Source organism: Lolium perenne, chromosome 7 (assembly GCF_019359855.2).
Source record: "Lolium perenne isolate Kyuss_39 chromosome 7, Kyuss_2.0, whole genome shotgun sequence".
In the NCBI taxonomy this organism is placed as follows: domain Eukaryota; kingdom Viridiplantae; phylum Streptophyta; class Magnoliopsida; order Poales; family Poaceae; genus Lolium; species Lolium perenne.
Genome location: NC_067250.2, coordinates 66,161,619 through 66,166,923, shown reverse-complemented (window position 1 = coordinate 66,166,923; position 5,305 = coordinate 66,161,619). Strand labels below are relative to the sequence as shown.

General features: G+C 43.0%; 1 long non-coding RNA gene across 1 annotated transcript; it reads left to right on the top strand.

The window, feature by feature from the left end:
- The first annotated feature begins 1,216 nt into the window (after positions 1-1,216).
- On the top strand, positions 1,217-5,101 carry LOC127317224 (uncharacterized). The gene is made up of 2 exons (XR_007860992.2): positions 1,217-4,721; positions 4,815-5,101. It is a non-coding gene; the product is annotated as an uncharacterized lncRNA (long non-coding RNA).
- Positions 5,102-5,305: the final 204 nt, after the last annotated feature.

The window sequence follows — 5,305 nt, the reverse complement described above, 5'->3', positions numbered from 1 at the left end:
ATTGCCTCTGTTTACACACATCAAGAATGCGATTTGGTCGCACTTTTGCCTCGCAGAAGATGCGTGGGGACAGAAGCTTGATATGCCATCAGTAGAAGTAAACCTGGTAATATTTTCTCAGCAACCGTGATCAGGTGATGGCTGCTTGCAGGCATGCGCTGACTCCAGCTGAGAGGTGAGCATGTCGAACATGAACTGCACGTCCTGGTATCCACTGGTGAGCACGTCCTCCTGGAGCTTCAGTATGCATGCCACCGCTGACTGCATTACGACGTGCATCTTCAGTTTCAGATGAATATTCCTACATGGTGCGCCGCCCCGGGTAACCAAACCTACTGATATACTACTGATATACCTCTTGATCGAACCCACCGAGCTGTGACGCCGGGAGCCTGCACATCCACCGCGCACCGCCGGGCCACGCCACCGACAAGACCTGTGAACAGCAGTGACCTCCCCGCGCAAGGCCGCCTCCATCCCCGCAACGTCCGCGTGCCTCTGTTGCCGTGCCCTCCGATGTTCTCGAATCCGTCGCAGCACGCTTCTACCCCTGCTGCCGACTCCATGAAGTATTTGCATAGGACACGTCTATGTACCCTGCCGTGGCGTACAAATTTGATAGGGATTCTGGAGCGCGATAGCAACGAAATCATGTTCGTCGGCCGCATCAGGGACAAGCGAGCACGAACGGCCCATGTTTATGGAGTCGAATGATTACCTAGAGGAGCTGGTCAATCTAACACGGTTATAGGACGCCTGGCTACCCAAACGAATTCGATGCCGGCGACATGCTCTGAACCGCGGCTCCGTCCACGGCGAATCAAGCACGCAGATCGGGGATATGCTTCTGCAAGGGAGTAGAGGGTTTTTATATCGAAAACCTGTACGGCGCCCTGCGCCTTCCGGTTTCCAGATGATGTACGTCTTGAAAAGATCATGAGTTTCCGGATTATGCACGATGAGAAGCTACGCACAGACGAAAAGAAAGAAATAGTGCACGCACCATGAATATAATAACGTTGTATGTGATTTGGTGGGAGGGTAAATCGGTCCAAAAAAAACACTTTTCCTAACAAACAGCTGCCTGTTTTCGAATTGGCAAACAGACACTTTTTGTACCGTTGGATGTCGTCCTGAATCGCGACGCAGCTGTGTCTTGTTTCTCCTCTGTACTCTGCGGAGTCCTCCTAATAGAGTTTCCATTTTAGTCTTTTTTTTTTAAAGATCATTATCTTTTCTGAAGCGGCGAGAGAAGCAGAAGCCCCTGACCTCTCCTTTGTACTGTGTCGCTTTGTCGCTGTTCTGTGAGGAGGCGGAAGCATGGCGGACAAGACCGTGGTGTCGCCGCATCCTCGTCGGCCGGCGTGGTAGGTGGCGGTTGCTGCGGGGGACGGCGTGTCCTACTCGGCCGGCCGATGTAGTGGCAGTTGTTGCGGGGACGCCGCGTACAGCTCGGCCGGCGGAGGCGGGGGCTTTGACGCCGCAGTCGCCGCTAGCGGCGATGGGGAATGTTGCGGCTAGTGTGCTTCTCCGTCCAACGGGTAGGAGGTCTGCGAATCGCGACCGCGCCAGGCGCCATGGCCGGCGAGATGGGTAGTATTCTGTCCTCCTCTTTTTTCTGTCCTCCTCTTTTTTTCTGTCCTCCTCTTTCATGTGTGTTCTATGTAGTCAACGATAACTCGCAGGATTTGTTCTTTGTTTTATAGCCGCGTCAGATGTGTGTTTATTATTCATATGTGGAGATAGCTGTCCGTTTTGTTGTTCTAGTGCTCGATTTGTTTGGTCGCTTGGTAGTTTGACTTTGACATGCTATTCTCGAAGCTTTGTTGCCGATAGTGATGTTGTTTTGTAAGTGGAGGTAGCTTGCCAGAGTTTGATTCGTATGTGCATGTAGCCAGATCTATGGATGTAGGGAGTCAGATGTTGGGGGTTCAATATCCTTGTTCAGTATGGCATCGTGGTAGAATATTGGCAGTCATCTTGATGTTGTCTCTGAAGTTTTTTCAGTACCAATGTCAAGCATTGGTGTTTGTTGCCGAGTTGATTGATTAAGATTGTGCAGATTCTGCATGTTATCCTTGTAATGTTGTATATTGCCTGAATTTTAATTAGTTTAATTAGTTGGGAAGGAAAGAATGCCCATAGTGCACAATGCTCACTGTCTCCTTTTGATCTGTAACAATTCATGATCAATGGTCTGCATCTTCTCCGCTGCTGGCGGCAGCAGTTGAGATCGTTGGGCAGCGTCGTCGGCATGGGTTATGCCGCTGCAATCGAGCTAGACCAGTTCCCATGGATGCTTTCCCAAGCCGTTTGCCTTGAGCACTCTAAGAACTGCAGCTGATTACTTGGCTGCCTGGTGAGAGGCAAACATGTAGCACAAAAGTGCATGCTGGCGGTGGCGATATCACCGCGCGTTCATTCGTGAGCCGGTGGATGTTGCTCGGTATGTTTGATCTGCTGTTATTGCCTCTCGTTTCGTAGCCCCTCAGAATGAGTTCAGTTTTAGAAATTAGTTTCAGTTTCAGTTTGTTAGTGGGTAGGTTGAGTGGTCGGTTCCAGGTTTGGTTGATTATATGGTCATGATTTGTTTATGTAAAATCTGTGTCTCATTCCAGGATAATTTTCAGTACCATTCTATGTTCACTCTCTGCTACTTCTTTCTTTTGTCTAGTTCTCTTTATTGTCAGTCTTTAGTCTCTCTTTATCTCATAATGTATTAGATAATCTCCATGTTCTTCAGTTTTACCCCTATGTTATTTTTTTAGTTTCTGATTTAACCATTATGCAAGTTTTATAATTAGATAAATGTTATTTTTTTTTCAGATTCTCGTAGTTTCTCTTCTTTATTTTCTAGTTTCTATCTTGTTTTTCTAACTCATGTTCTTAAGTTCTTTTTAAGTCTTCCAATCTTCATTTTCTTCTGTCCTGATAGTTTTTTCTTAAGTCATTTGTCTCATTCTTCAGTCCTTTTTTATCATTACTATTTAGATCTTCAGTTTCTCAATATGAGCAGCGGCATTGTCAGATTCCCTCAGTTATCAGTTTTTCAGTTTTGCAGTTATTTAGTTCTTCAGTAATTTGTTTCTTCAGATCATTGTTTCTTGCATCCCTCAATTTAAGTTTTCTTTTTAATATCATCAGTATTTTTATTTAGTCATGAGTCTTTAGTTATGTCTGTTTATAAGTCTCTATTTTTATTCATAAGTTCTTGAGTCTTCAGTTATGTCAGTCTCTATGTTCAGTCTCTATGTTTAGGAAATATTTCCTAATTTGTATTGCTTCATTTCATCTCATCTTTTCAGTATCAAGTATTGTTCTGTTCTTAGTATTTCTCTAACTTTCGATTCATCATTTGCAGCCCCTCAGTATCAGGTATCAGACTTTAGATTTTTTTGTCCCTCAGTCTCTAAGTTTTACTTTTATTTAGTCCTAGGTCATCATTATTGTCCTAGTATCATTCCCTACCTAAATTTGTCTTCATCCTTGAGTTTCGTCCGCCTCTAAATATTTTCTCAGTGTTAAGTTTCAGTTTTCATTCCGAATATGCAGATGTGGTGCCATTTGTGCAGTTCGCCCAGCATCCTTTACCAGCAGAAAGAGAGTGTTCTTTCGTCAGTAATGTGCTTCTTTTATATTTCTCTCAATCTTGTATTTTCTTCAGATCCTTATTTCTTGCATCCCTCACTTTCTCTTTGTCGAGTATCTTCAAAAGAGTTACTATTTCTTCTTTAGTATCTGATTTCTTTTAATGTTTCAGTCCTCTGTTTATTTTGTCCTCTAAGGTGTTGATTGGCTAACCTCCACTTCCCCACCCTACGTTACTTCCTCCACTGAGAACAGATACTGTGTCACACCTTTCTTCATTGTATTTCCTTTTTCTGCAGCTTTTCAGTTTGTAGTTGGTTAAGATGTGACATTTTCTTTAATCTCTTAGTTTAAATTCTTTTAGTTTTTCACTTATTTTAGTTTAAATTCTTTTAGTTTTTCACTTATTTTATTTCTGTAGTGTAAATTTCTGAAGGAACCACTCCAACATACGGCTTGAGGAGTCCTAAGGGATCAGTGACCCTGCTTGAGTATTCCTAAGGGATTTTCCATGCTAAACCGTACCCAGATAGTATTGCTACACAGTCATAATGTCTAGCACTATGCATACGTCCCAGAATTAACTACTCCCTCCGGTTCATATTAATTGACCTAATATGAATGTATCTAGACACATTTTAGTTCTAGATACATCCATATTGGAGTCAATTAATATGAATCGGAGGGAGTAGTTCTTTTCATCCAGAAGTTTATTTGCAGTCTCTCACTCACTGTTGTACTCCAGTGAGTCTTTCTCTCTATCATTATAGGCCCCTTTGTGTCTATCTGTCCTTTATTGGTATAGGCCCCTTGTGTCTATCTATCCTTTATTTGTAGTCTCTCAGTTTTCAGTGTAGTTGCTTAAGCGATTTATTCGTTTCCATCTGCAGGTTTATTACACAATTACGCATGTGATATGTTGTCTCATTTCTTCAAAGAAGAGTATTTCTCAGTAATTTGAGTGTTTTTTTTATATAGGAAAGTTGATCTTAAAGAAGAGTGCATCAAAATTAGTTTCTAATAAAGGTGTGCATCTTGTGCCCTAGAACGAAAAAATCTTCAAAAAATGAAGGTAGCTATGAGGATCTATGTAAGGGAGTTCAGGGACCGTACCTTAGCATCTCCAATTGGAAGTAGGGTTTCTTGCAGTACTTCATTGCCTTTCTTCTTGTCTGATGGCTGCTCTTTTTCCCCACCATTGTTACTCTGTTTTCTTCTCGATCTAGATTCACAGAGGAGCAGGGACTGCCTGGAAGTAATGGTTGAAAGAAGTGGTTGGAGCACATGAACTATTTTGCTTGCTAGAGAAGAGGGTCGAACAGGTACAAGATGCATGTGAGAGTTTTACTGCTTGTGGGCTTTCCATGGGACTCAAACACAGCCCCTGTAGCGAAAATGTGTCTGTTTTGCTGGACTGAAACAGACAGTTTTTTGATTGACTGAGTTCTTTTCTCTGCTGTACAGTTGTCATCATTTGGTTGGTCCTTAAAGTATCTGTTCCCCAATTGAAAAACAGACGTCTGTTAGATAGTCACTCCCAAAAAAAATGTTGGACCAAGGAAACAATCCTCCCTTTATTATTAGGTACTAGGAAATATGCCCGTGCGTTGCACCGGGAAAATACTGTTTTGATGTAGTGCCAGCGACAATCAGCTGCCACGTGGAGTGGTGGAGGTGATAACTTAGATGAGCGCCGCAATTATTACATCAAGGTTAT